This window comes from Dendronephthya gigantea, unplaced genomic scaffold (assembly GCF_004324835.1).
Source record: "Dendronephthya gigantea isolate DGI-Jeju-01 unplaced genomic scaffold, DenGig_1.0 000000F, whole genome shotgun sequence".
NCBI classification, from domain to species: Eukaryota; Metazoa; Cnidaria; class Anthozoa; order Malacalcyonacea; family Nephtheidae; genus Dendronephthya; species Dendronephthya gigantea.
In genome coordinates, this window is record NW_021163010.1 from 5,329,232 (window position 1) to 5,344,686 (window position 15,455).

Consider the following 15,455-nt stretch of genomic DNA (forward strand, 5'->3'; position numbering starts at 1 on the left):
TGGGAATAAAGATGGAGTATCATATTTGGGTCATGGAATGCTCGAGTTTTATTAAAGTCGTCTTGACTTAATAGCCTTATAGGAGATTTTGTGATCAAGCATGGCGTGGGCGAACGAGTTATTAATGAAATGTTTCAATATCTGTCAATACACAAAAACGATAAATTTTTTTTGAAATGCATGGTAATTGAAGTGCTGGTACTCTTCTAGCAATCCATCATTGCTCGGTCGGAAATATTCACACCTTTGAGTCTATCCAGTGAGGCGTAAGTGAAGGAAATTTCCAAACGAGAGTTCAAGGAAGTTCGTTTATAAGGACCCAAGACGTCGCGTTTTCGCGTGTTTTTTTTTTCTCACAGGTGACAAGGAGGTTATCATTCTTAGAAGGGCATGCATGAAAGATACTTTAAGATTGTGAAAATTATTGCTGAAATTAATAAGCTTTGACACAAAAGTGGTGCTCGTTTGTCACGACGCACGAGTGCTGGCTTGATTTTAAGCTGATTTCCACTTAGAATATCACTCTTCTCCACTTGCAAATCATTTTTAATATCGTTTGGGTTCGAAGATTTTGTTTCACGCATATTTTATTAAAATAATTTTAAACAAAATGGTCTTCCTTTTTCAATCTCCTATTGAATACTCGTAAGAAAAACCTGAAAGATGGTTCCATTTAAGTGGCCCGAAATTTTTTGTCTGCCATTTTTATGAAAAGCAAACAACTGGACTCTGCATGGAATGCTAACTATACTCGATGTACAGGATTTGTATTTCGAGTATCGCTATAATGTTTGCTTCAAACAGATCTTATATACCGTTGTATTAATGATTGTTTATGTTCATCATAAACATACGTAGGTCACATTTTTGCCATCGGCAGCTGGTATAAGTTTGATGCTTAATGCATATTTACATACTACTTCAGGTTATCATTTGCTAATGTTTAGATTTCTCTTCACTGATGTGCCATTAATTTCCTCGAGAGGAAATTAGTAAAATTTCCTGCTGCTCTCGCCTGAAACATATACAATTCGTCTGTAATTATTGTCGCATGCACAGACATAATGCATGCGATCAGTTGTGATAAGGCTCTTCAGATGGGAATTGAGGAATTTTTACGTGAAAAATTACCAGTTAATTCTTTTACATTTGCATGGTTTTTCCTTCCTTCGTTTAATAGTACATAGTGAAGAAATTGTCGGGTAACGGAAGTACGATAAGCGGACGGTGCGTCATCGTTTTATAAAGGGCGGTAAATTACGTCTCCGTGAAACTTAGAATTGAAGCCCCATTCACACTATATGGGTTATATGGATAAAATTTTATCTCTATACTAATTTGTACGTAGTGTATATCGAATTTGAGTCGCTGCTTCTCAATATATCGACTCAAATTTACATGTAGATTGATATTATAAAAAGGAATAAACTATTTAGGGCATGCACTTTGATTGGTGAAATATCCCTCCCTATATGCTATAAGAATAGAAGTGGATCATCTTCTGAAGGTATGGTTGGCATTCCGGAGTTTTTCAGGTCCAAAATATCCCATAATAGCATTGCTTCCAGCTTACTGCAAATATTTGGGTATAGACCTCTCTCTTTCGAAAACATAATACACAAGAGTTATCGGCAGTGACCTGACCGATTGACCGTAAAGTTTTCGTCGGCCGTAGTCTAGAACATATGTTGTAACTATATGTAGCCATTATGTCTATGGGGTTATAGCCAAACTGTCTATGTAAATACGGCATAGTTTTAATTGCTATCTTCAGTTGTTGCTGGGAGAGTAGTCCTGGATATGTTATTCATCTAAAACGCTGCAGTTTTGTCAACACATAATCACGCATCCCGCGTGAGCGGGGTCCAACAACGAGGGGCAAAACGAAACGGTGGAGGTGGGGTTCGGAGAGACAGATGACCTGCGGTTGATGGTTCTTCTCATTCCTTGTGTTTTTAGTATATGATAAGACTCATATCAATTTTGTTGTAAAATGTCATTTTTTCCTGAATACGCACAGAAAGATACGAAGGCACTACAGCCGCCTTCTCAGTTTGTTCTGTGTAATTTGGGAGATTTTATATTTGCACTTTTATACTTATGTGTTGTTTGAAGACTATACGCTGTCAGTATATATGAAGTATGAATTCGTGTTGCTTTTGTTTTTCCTCTCACCACATGTGTTAGATGCTTTCATATAGTGTTTCTTTCAGTCCTCACATTCACACGTATTTAAAAAAAGGTTTACTTTTATGTTCAAAATGTTATTCTTTGGATTGGCGATAGTCTTACTGTCTGTCTTAACCTAATTTATCAGTATTTATGTTTAAGAATTCACTCTCAGCCGTAATAAGCAGCTGGTTAAAATAGTCGTGCAAAGCTTCACGCAGTATCTCTGAAAAGAATTCCAGGTCTCTGAGCTTGTCAAACTGGAGCTAGAGCTCGCTTCACTTCATTATAATTTGACATGATGCTTACTAACGCATGTAAGGGCACTGGCCCATTCCATTCCCAGCCGCACAGATAGACGAAGCCAAAATAGGTGATATACATGCAATCAGATTTATTCCTCCAAAAACGACGGGATTTCAAGGAATTTTCCAAATACGCGGCTGAGCACTCTCTTTGATGCCAAATTTGGTTTATTATTAATATTATGCATACTTTTACATTTTTGTCTTGCATGGAGAAAACAACTCTCTAACTTTTAAACCGTCTCATTTGTACGCTTAGCGGGCTCGTCCTACGCATGACGCACGGCACATACTGATTAAATCATCATTCATTCGGCTTGTCGTTACGAGGTTTTTTATCCTGATATACCCGAGTACGTTGAAAATTGTTATCGGCCGGTACCGAGCAGAATACCAAAAATGGTAAAATATTTTGTGTGCGATTAGCGAAACTGAGTATTATGAACGGTGGCATCAGTCACTTCGATGTGACGATACCATGCAGGTCCCTGATAAACATCTAATTAAATTAGGGTTGTCACCCCAAAACATTAACTTTGTGCATGCAATAAAGATTAGTCCCTCGCTTGATTTGACTGATGAATTCGCATTGGAATTTTGCTTTCACAAATATCAGTCAGGATTCTCAGGAAATAGCCTTGAGGACATGGAAGTCCAAGCCTTCGAGGACCTAGCATAGTTTCCAACCATCATTCTTTCAAGGTTTCGAGTGGACACAGGACAGCCATGGTTGATAGCAAGGGTGGACAGTAGCGTTCAGTAGTGGACAGCAATAGCAGACAGCGCCTTAACACTAAGTCATATGTATGCCGCTGTTCATGGTATCGCAGACGCTGGCATCGAATGGCGAGTCTACTGAAGCCCGTTTTCAACTGACGATGTGATTGGTTTGCGAAAAAATTCCCCGCGAAAAAGTGGAATTGCTTCCTACATTTTATCTGTTCGCGCGAATAAAATAATCCGACTAGTGGAAAACGGGCTTTAGCCTAAATCAGATAATTCACAACTCACGATCTAACATTTCTCTATTTATTTACTGAATAATATACATTTTACAACAATATTTTCATATTAAAATGAATTAAATACAAGCTTCTAAAGAGACATGCTTCGAACGTCGTTCATTTGATGTGACAAAAACGCATTAAAAACAATGGAGAATTATGTCTCGCTGTCCATTGCTGTTAATGACACATTCCGCCCACATGCATTAATGCAATCACACATTATGTGGCCAGTGGCCATTCGATATTTTGAAGATGAACCTTGGAGTAAATAGTAAAATAATAAAGCCTGGTTCTCATATGGTCACCGACCGTCGGCGATGCTTATTGTTTAAGATCATTGCAGCTTTGTTGCTCCGTCAAATAGACAATCATATCGTGTGGTTCTGGCTCAAAAACACGCCTCGAAATTTCGACCATTACAGCATACTGAACTGTATTTGATGTTTGATGACAGTTAATACTGATAGGCATGCTTGAAGGCGGAAACTTCTAGTCAACATTTCATACCAGATACACTCTGACTATCAGTATATAATCCTGGTAACAAGGTTGCGCCTTGTCATGTCCACGGAGTTCTGGGTTGATGAAACGACATTTGTAAAAGTAATCTATCGAAAAGCATGACATCAAATACGGCTCATACTAAAACTAACTGAGAACCTTTAAGGTCTAAAATGGCTTAGCATTCAGTAATCAGCCTCATAATTAAGTGCGTTACTCGCACTTTCGCAACACTATTAATTCTCCAGATCTTTCGTACGAGTTCTAAGTGAAGACGGGACTGAATGGTCTATAAAGGTCATTGCACTTGAACCACTCATGTTCACTGGTACTTATCACACATCTAGTTACATTATTTATATCCTTCGACAGACATCACTATGATCAATATGATTCATTTAACATGACGTGGGATTATTTTCCAGAAATATTTTACATTTGCACACGGTTCGTCTGCGCATGCCTTTCTATCCTTTCTATAACAAACGATGTCCCTGTCAAAGTACATCTTTTGGATGCTTTTAGCCATCTTTGTGCGAGCCTGTACCAAGCAAATATGGAAATATATGTCGCACGAGCATTCGTTGATTCCCCTCTTTACATGTCGACTTGTTTGGCATTCTCGGTGCTTCCGGCAACATTCCTCGGTCTTCTACAAACACAAAAAAAACCTGTAAGCTCCAGTCAAACGAGGCTGGCGCAGGTCGACGGTGCAAAAGGAGACACCGGGTGACACCTTGTATAGAACGAGAGGTATATTATCTTCAAAAGGCCTATACGGGATCACTGAAGTGACTGAACTTTCAGTTAACGATTCTTCAAGCATTCCTCAGTTAAAAAGATGTTTTCCAGACCTTTATTCACTCGTTTATTCCTACACTCAACTAACTCAAGAAGTTGAAGCTTGCACGCATGCCGTTCAGTACAAAAATCCATGGCAGGAAGAAGGGGGCGGGCAAAATAGATCCTGACAAAGAACTATGATTCGTACGCGACTTTTTGCGACCCAAATTTTTTCAAGAAATGAACTTGTGCTTGTTTTATCATCGTTAGCTCTCTTGTTTATTATCACCTGAACTAGTTTCGTTGGTTTTACCCAATCTAAACTCCTGTAGTTATTCAGTGGCTGCGGTATACGTATGCATGACACTATTGCGTAAAAGGAATAAGTGGCGTAGCCAGCCCGACAATTTAGTCATCTATGCTAATATTTTGGAGTTGATTGGTTGGGAAAACAATAAATTTCTGAAGAAATGAATAATGATAACAACATAAAATTTGTTTAGCATGACTAAATCGTCAGGCCGTAGCCACTGAAGAGAATCATATACTGCAGAGCAGACGTATTATTCGGGGCTCCTAAAAAGCTCCGATGCGAGGTTATGTGTTATCTAACTGTCACTCTGGTATCGAATAGTTTCATGTTGTCGTAGAATATTGCGGATACAGCGCTTCATAAATTCCATATTGGCTTTCTGACAGAATCAGGAAAGTGCAGGATAAAAAACAACATGTGCTTGAAGTAATGCTCGAAGTGATGATTTTTAGGCTGATATATGTCATGGTTCTAATACCACATAATTAAATAAACAACAGATCTGACATAAACGATAGCATTTCCTTAGTATGGGTTTTTATGCCAGGCGCTAGTTTAGGGCGGGGGTTATACTCTTCGCACAACACTGCAGTCGCATGGGGTGGAGTTGAAAACATTTTTTCATTTTACAACGCAGGAAATCAAGCTATCCTAAGACAATGAAGTTGGCCATTCACAATAATGAGTTTACAAAGTTCCGGAAGAAAATGGTTTGACGAACATATCCTAGCAGTGCAACTATTGATAACTGTGAATTGATGAAAGCAAAGTGAATGGGATTAACGAAATTTTTTAATACCTAGCTCGCCTCAATTCTCTGGGCACGAAATATTGCCCTCTCAGTAACAGTTATACACCAGTATGCATTCATCGTTATTTTCAATTCACTCCAGATTGTGCAAAGATCTGATCAATGAATAGCTCACGAAAACAATAATTCAAAGTATAATACAGACTGTTGACGAAACAGTTTATCAGGAGTAAAACTCGTAGACGTTTAAAAAAACAGCAATACATATATATTATCAGTTCCATATATTCTCCAATTCAACCGCAATTTGAACGCTGAGACTAAGCCTAAATTTGCACATGAAAACGCACAGAATATAAAAAGATATAAATTACATGCTTTTTCTACGAAGAAACAACCTTTAAATCAATGAATTCAAAACGCTACCTTAAACTTGGTTTTATTCAGTTTTGTGTCTTCGGGATCTTTAAAACACCAGTTTGTTTTTCTCAGCCGTCTTTCGTGAGTCAGGTACGCTTCCTCCATGGTTCTATTCCGTCTTCTATCCACCGTCAATTTTGGACGTTGCGTGGTATTCATTGTCAGTTCTATCGTCCCGTTAATTATCCAAATATCCTCCTTTTCTGCTTGGTATTCTGGTTCTTCGTATGTGTTGTCGTCTGCACCTGATCCCCAATCGCCTTTATTAAATAGCCGAACAATTGATTCAGATTTGATTTCATTTTTTTCTTGGCCGCTGGGTTCCCATGTCCATGTGGAATGAACATCGGAGGTGTCAACCACACTTGTGTTGTTTGGGCGCAACCTTTGAGAATGAAAATCCACCGCAACATTGTTGATTCCTTGGGGCATACCATCCTTGTTAGACTCACCGCCATTTGTACAACACAGAATCCAAAAGAAACAGAGCGCAAATGCTGAATAAGCCATTACGATTCACGGAGCTCTTCGACTGTGTCAGATGTTACACATATATTGTAATGTCAAAAAGTGCAACCTACTTATATACAGTTTATGATGTACCCCGCGGCTTGAAGGAAGTGAGTATTGTTAAGTTATTTCATATCTAGTACTACAGAAAGTGATAACAGTCCTTTTGGCATGCACTTGAGTAACCAGGAATTTCGGTCGGCGTCTCTGGAACGTCACTGTGTCTAACATGTCGTATAATGACAAAAACAGAATGTTGCCGTGAAGCGAGATTTTGGGAGTTTTTCCGGCGTGTTTTGTACGCCACGTTGGAAATATTTACGTACGGATATTGTTTCCGAGTGTTTTATTGCGTGATAAGTTCTCGCTTGCTGGGATTATCACCAGGAGAAATGTCAACACAAGAATGATGGCCATTAGATATGTCATATGAAGGTCATGGCCGCGTGCCACCGATTATTAAACATTTCTCTATGCAGTTCTGATTTGCACAACTCTCAACACCGCATCCAGCGCACATCATACTTTTCCGCATAATATGCATATTTTGCATCGCCTCACAAAACGAGCACGTTCTAGATATTTCCTCACGATACGACAAACGCTAATATGGGTTATACCATTTTATTGAGCCTCGTGTTTATAATACAACAAGCATTAATGCTGCGCACTCTATAGAGCAATGTTTGGAATTTTTGTGTTCAGTTGAAGTGGTGGCGCTCTTCGCAAAGTGCATTTTAAATGATTCAACATTAATCCATTTACTGTCATTAAATTAATGAATTATCTCTGGATCTGAAAATCCGCAAAACAAACTAAGTTATATGAAGATACATAATGTGGCACATGCCTTATAAGATGAAATAACGTAAGTGGAGTTTCTTATCTGTTTACTAAGCTATTTATGGTTTTTAAGACGGCGTTTTGTGATTAATTTTTATCACCATGCAGTGCATAGTAAAACGTAATGATAATATCATAATTCATTGTATCAACATCACTGATCATGCAACATAGGGGTCTAACATACAATCGTGCATGTTCAATATATGAATATATAAACACAGTACCATTTTTATATCATTTATATAAACGCTATCATTTTAACGATTGCATAATATTTTATATATACATATGCATAATTAGAGCCTACGAGTGTTATTTACATGATTGTCATTGTCCAAACACTATTAGCCCTATGCGTGTTCAGCTCAAAAAAGAAACAAGAGTATTCAGTCATTACTAAAAAAATCATGCAACTCATTACGACTTTTTTAGTATGACTATATATACATAGTATGACTATATCCAAATAGTTTTAATTTTCGGGACCTTTGACTGTTTTGTCTCCTCTACGGTTTACACTAGCCCTGAAGCCTAATTATCTTATCCGGAGGAAAAATATTAAGAAATTGGATAGACAAACTTATCCCCAGACTTCGATGACGCGAGTCGGCCTGATACCCAACTTAGACTAGTTAATACAATAATACTGATCTTTCCAAAAAAGGTTGAGGCGCGTTATCTCTCCAACCGGCCACCATCCCGAACTGTTGAGTTGAAAAGCGAAGACTTAGATAACTATATAAAATTTAATAAATGTCGCAAGCTCTGACGCACTTTGTAACTAATATAATCCCCATTTATGTACATGACACAGCTAATAAATAGATCATTAACTGATATGCATATATATTCAACGCGAAATCATAGATAGCGCGATTATCCTGATATTATATGTATCGAAAAATATAATATTTTTCCTAAATATTAAGTTACCCTTGATGTGTTTAAGTGAACATAGCCAATACATGCATGTGTTGTTTTAGACGAGGTTTTAGATTTTAAAAAGTGTGACCTTTATAAATCGTAAAACTCCGCAACAATTCATATGGGGTGCTTCTCAATCCTGTTATTTATCGAGGTGTTTAAACTTCACTGATCCGTGTTAAAACTTAAATACTACATAGTACGTAGTTTTCAAACACTTGCGTGGGGTATTAAAAATGAGTACTGACTGTATTCTATATATATACCGCACTTCTCTGTACCGTAGCCGTATAGGTAAGCATAATGGTTATAAATAAAAATATCGTTAAAAAAATTCAACGGCACCACCTGTATCCTACTGCATGATTACATGAATAAAATGGAGTTAAAAACCACCTCCCATACATTAGACATTTAATCGATGATTTTGTGACTCTAAAACGAAATTGAAAAATAACTATAATATTATTGCCTCCCAATTGACTTACCGAATACCGACTGTTACCGTAAAGCACAAACTCGGGTCATTAATGATATTAGGACTCATTAGAAACATTAGAACTGGCTTTAGAAGCGTAAGAATCATTTCAATGCCTGTGCATGGACATGTGAACAGTTCTCATTTTCGACACCGGATATTTAAGAATCTATAAGGTCTCAGTTCTGCCCCGCACTACTCGAATCTAAGTGTTGGCAGACATGTTTATTTGTTAAGCGTGCATGCATTTGATGCAAGCTGTGAGAAAACGGAACGTCTTAATCTCTTACAAATTAAACCATAACACATATAACAAGATCTGTTTATATGTTCTGTGTGTATTTTCAGTGACGGCGGTAGGAATTTTGTATCACTTGGAAGATGAAACCATACCTATGATTTACTAGGAGAATATCGAAGTCGTCCTATTAATCTTTTGATATAAAGTTTTTCATTTTTCATGTTTTAGCCTTCAGGCCTTAAATTTTCATTTGTATTTACTCGCATGACTTATTTATCTTGTTATGATTAAAAAAAATCCAGCCTACACCACACAGATTTCTTCAAGGGCGCTTTTGACTGAAATGTGCTCTGTTGAATCTCTGTCAGGCCGTGTCAACAACTTTGTATACAAATCCAAGATTGAGAGATTGAGAAAACGAAATACTCTTCCCATGAGCATTCGGGCAAAATTGTAAAGCGTTCAAAACAAATTAAACATTGCCAATGGCTAAACACGCATTCAGAATTTGCTGTTGGCAAAGTTAATATACTGTATCTTTCGACGAATTCCGGAATAATCTCGTCGATCACCATATAACTGAATGTATATTGCAAGGACGTTCAAGGACGCTTGGATCTGTTGCCTTGCACGTAGCCGGCGTGTCTATAAATCTTCTTCATTAAGATGGCCGCCAAAAACATGTTTTCAACTTCGGACCACGTTAGCTCAATTTTTTCCCACGACCTTTGGAACCGAAGAAAAGCAAAACGTGCATGAAACGTATCCATGTCTGAAGATCTAGAATTAACTTCTGACAAATAAATGGGAAATAAGCGTTAACACGGAAGTGAGGCTGATTTTATGTTAAGCCTATTACTGATAGAATGTGCTTTACTCGGTTGAAAAATTTCAGTTTTCTATAACGTGTCTGTTTCGATTAAACTGCTCTTGAAAAGAAACTGAAAATATCTATCGAAGTTCAATTACCTGCTTGATTAAGATGTAGCAATTTAAATGTAGCAATTTAATTGCTATTGGTGGACAAGTGTTCACTGTTCATATTGAAACCGCCGTTGTTACGATATAGTTTGCTATGGCATGTTACTCATAGTTCATAGGAAAATTTTAAGTGATATATAGTGTTATCATTGCTGGGTTTAGTTAAAAGGGCTTACATGAAAAAATGAATGAGCATGCAGCGACAGTTGGGTCAATTGATTCCAAGAAAACTTATTGCATCGTCCGCGGTTGCAGACGTTGGATATATCGTTCAAGATAGAGTCCTAGTATAATGAGGTCAAACATTAAAATGTTTACAGTAAAACCAGACACAGTCTGACCACTTTATCTTGTAGTGGTCTGGTTGTAAATTAAGTAGTTTTTTAACAAGGAGATTTGGTAAATATTGATGACATTTGTCACTTCACATTCTTGCATGGTGGTATAGTGCGTGTTATACGATAGGTGCATGAACTTTGCGTGGGGATTATTTCATCTGAAAAGGATATTATTGTCTCCGCTGCCTCGAAATGTTTAGCTCGATTCTCCTAAATCATTGCGCGGCAACGATGACGTTATTGGCTAATCTAGAAATTATTTCTTGCGTGATCATTTTGGAACATTGAGGACACTCAGTCATTAACACTTCGCCCACGACCCAAGCCGGTCATCACAGAAATTTTCTTTCTAGTATAGTGCTTCAATCGTCACCTGGAAAGGTTGATTTGTTTGCAGTTGCAATAAAATTTAGTGATACGAAGCCGTCCATAAAATATCACAAAACTTTCGTCAACAACCTTTGTAATATTCTTCTAACTAGTGCCAAAATACACATTGTTTGCAGTTGCAATGAAATTTAGTGATAGGAAGCCGTCCATTAAATATCACAAAACTTTAGTCAAAAACCATTGAAATAAACTTCGAACCAGTGCCAAAATACACAATTTTTACGATTCGCCAATTCATAGCATACGATCAGAAATGATATTTTTCGTGATATTATTGAGCTATAATTGATATCTCACAAATTCAGTTTAAACTACATATGGTGTATGGCTGTATATCTAAAAATGAGGGAAAAAGGACATAGCCTTGAGAACGTAGGTACCATGCATTGAATCGAAACTAGGAGTCACGGAATAGGAACGGTGATCCAGGGATTGGGAATGGAAACAGCGCATCATGGAATAGGACTGAATGGGAGCGGGGAATCAGAAAATGGGAAGGGGGGTTAGAGAATGGGAGCAGGAAACCAAGGGATTAGAACGGGGAGTCAAGAGAGCGGGGGAATCGCGTAATCAGAGCGGGCGGGGGAACTAAGCTAGAAATGGGGCAGGCAACCAGAAAATGCGAACAGAAAAGCATTGAAAAGGAACGGGTAACCAAGAAATGAGATCGTAGAACCAGAGTAATAGTAATAAGGAACCAGAAAATAGAAACCACGGGATAGGAACGGGAAACCAAGGAATGGGATCAGGAAACCAAGGAATGGTAAGGAGGAACCAGAAAATAAGGACGGGAAACCACGGAATAACTCTAGGAACCAAGGAATAAGAAAATGACATGAAAGACATGCTTCATAGACAGTCCAGACGGACCTGATTCGCTTGTATTGAAGACATGCTTAGTTGCAGTTTGAAAATTCCAACAATTCAATGAAGATCGGTTATGCGATAAGATATATTTAAGGAAAGAGTTAAAATTTACGACCAAATATCACTCGCAAGAGATGTAAGTGATGACCCCGTAACTTGTGAACCCCGCACTACGTACACTGCAAACAGTGATAAGTGTGTGCTAGCACTATGAGCAACCGTTGCAAGGTTTTGAAAATAAATCTCATCTGTTGTAAAGACCCATTTTGCACCAAGGGCTATGCACCTCGAACTCTACCTTCGGTGGGATGTACGAGTTGTAAAAATGCTCAAGACGCTCAAGTTGTTCCCGGTTGATGAAAACAGGATTAAACAATGTTGTGCAGCACCCCACAAACATGGTTGTCAACAATGCTGTTACAACTTGTTCATCCTTGACAAGTTGTAACAACATTGTTGAGAATCATGTCTGTGGGGTGCTAAACAACATTGCCCAATACTTCTTTCAACAACCGGGAACAACTTGAGCGTTTTTAATTTATTCGTTTATGATGGAGTTAAGCCTGAACATCATGCGCACATACAGTATATGTAAATGAACGATGCCGATAAATTTCATGCGAGTAAGGCGTCATATGGCAGTCCAGTAATGCTGTCTGATTTCTGAAGAAAATATGCTACATATTTAAAGTAATGAGCGCCCGTTTCATAGCGGTACTTTTAGATCAGATCAGATACGCATGTATATGCTATTATGTTGTCTTTTGACCAGTAATTTTGTCGGTAGGGCTGTTGCGATTATGCATACGCGAGCGTGTAGGTGCTGGCACGAAATGACTTCACTTGTTTTATGAAAAAATATAGATATGAAACTTCATTCAATGCATGCATTCTTAACTATATTTGAACAATGAATAGATATACCTTATCATCTCCTCACTTTTGACCGGATATAGGTTTGACGATAGCTTTGGGTACTTTGGGTATCTTTGTTTTTCGTACCCAGTCAATACTAATTCTGTTATTGGTTTTGGGATGAATACGAAACAATTCGTGCAGAAGAAATTAGAAATTAACCTACAATGTTCATTTGGTGTACTAACACTAGCCAACATGCCATAACGATGCTATTTGGTCAATTAAAAAACGAGAAATGCATTTCTGAGTGCGTGTACGTACGCACGTACATCAAGGTCACAAAGTTGATAATAGATACAGAGCTGGACTTTGTTGGCATCGGCGATTGAGCAGAAAATGATCAAACTGCACATGTTCGGCAAATGTCTGACATGTTAAAAGCTAACTGCTTCCTTGGCTTGTTCGTGCACACCACAATATATTGCAATATCTTAGGCACTTGGCGAGCATGCGCACTAAAATAGTACGGTATATATAACAGTTCCAGCTAAGCTCTTTATCTATTGTATATACTAACTACTGCGTGCCATGGGGTAGATATATTTCATCTGAAACGGGTTTCTACATACAATGGTAACAAATTCGGATAGTACTGTAAATTCTCAAATAGCTATATAGTGATCGATTGTAGATTATGGGCACTTTTTGTTACCATTGGCGTAAATACAGTGAAGATGTACAGTTGGGAATAGAATTTATATCAGCGCAATCTTTTTTTCTTGTACATCAACAAACTGATATTACAATACTGATTCATACCAGTTAAAACATTTGTGATCAGGTTCACTTGGCAAACAGACATTAAGGCGGAACTTTGACTGTATATAGATAATAAGTTCACGCTATTTTTCAAGTTATTTTGGCTATTTCCCGTGGTCATTCAAACTGTAGTGTCATTTGGTATAAAATAATATTTACACAGCCTCTTTTATTGCCAACATTAAAAAGTCATCAGTTATAGATTAGTATTCTTTTTACTTTTCATGTTAAAATATTATTCGTTAATTATCTAGGGCTTTTCAAATCCTTTTAATGACTTTCGGTGATTACATCACTATAATCGCACCTACAGACCAACTTATTATTACTAAACTATTCAATTACGATAAAGTCACATCTACCCTTATTACTACATTGAATCGGCTTAAATGGTGACCGTGACTCAGCGTGTCGGAACATGAAAAAAGTTTGGCTTTGGAAACGCTAAGGGTTATCTTATAACCCGCGTTCCTGTACGTTCGATAACCGCTGTCCTTGCCAATGTGATTGTCTACACGTTATGTATAAATGGCGAAAAATTCGTGCCATACGTACCATAGTCCCTAAATGGTCTTTAATCAAGTCATTTGGGTATCCTTATCTGTGGTTCGCACACAGGTGTAAATTACAACAGTACGCAAAGGACGTCTATTGGGAGTCGTTTCCGTGATAGGCATCTTTATTAAGAATATTAGCGTAATTGTATAAAGTGTGTCTGATTAACACCTGATAACCCAGATTAATTGTTCTATTAAGTTATTCTAATAATCATACATATCCGCTGTTTTTAATATGCCGCGTTGTGGTAGTCGGGTGTGTTTTTGTGTTTCCGTTGAAATTGCTTTCGTTTCAACACAGTTAATAGAATATACATGGTTTGGAGACTAAATAAAAGTACAATACAACTCATTAACTATGTTATTGTCCACGTTTATGCAAAAAATGGTTCCTTTCTCGTCACGTGTCTATAGTATTTTAGTCAAATTTACCAATGGCATTCGTCTTGCTAAGCTCCTCAACCATGTATATTCTATTAACTGCGGTTTCAAAGACAACGCATGTTCTTCATTCCTGATCAAGTAGATCGGGCCACGTTCTATAGGGCAGGTGTGGCAAAGCGATAAATTGGCATTCAATGTGACTCAAAACCTCAAGATGCGTGACTAGAGCATTGCAAAACTGCGCACTGAAGTAGCTACAAAATATTTTCAAAGACCATGCATCTTCAGTTGAAAATTGTTACAATTTTTGGCCTCGCTCGTCCACACGGCATCAGGAAAAGTGACACCATGCAGAATGATAGCGCATGTCTTTCGACCAGTGACCCGTATTTGAACCTTATCCGGGGAGCAGAAAGTTGATGACGATCATATTAGACTTGCATGGAGCTCTCATGCTTGTGTACAGTTGAAAGAAATATTACTTTACTCAACGTTGCATGTAAAAGGCAAAACATCCGAACTGAAACATCTTTTGACGTCCAAGCAAAACAAATTTGCTGCAACTATACGGAATGGAATCCTCGATATGGCCGACAACTGATATTTCTGGCTTTTTGTGTTACAGAGACACCATATATCCTGATAAATCTATATATTGCGTTTACCCGATATATGCCGCGCCTAACCCTGGTTACCTTACACTCGATTTATTGGTACCCGGGTCACGAGCCCATTCATATATTGTGGTGTATTAATCATAGCGGGAAGCTGAAGTTGGCAAGTCCGACACATTTCGCAATATAAATCCGGTTTAATTTGTCTTGAACACATCGATGGGATTTCATTTTTTTCCCCACTGTTTTCTCCACTGTTTTCTCACCATACAGCCACTGGCGTAATCATTACTATATTTTTTCCCAGGCGGCAAGGTGAACGAACACGTCCTGGGTTAACCTAGTATAAATTTAGATACGTTCCAATATAACAAGGGAGCAGCGTGGCAGCGTCTTCAA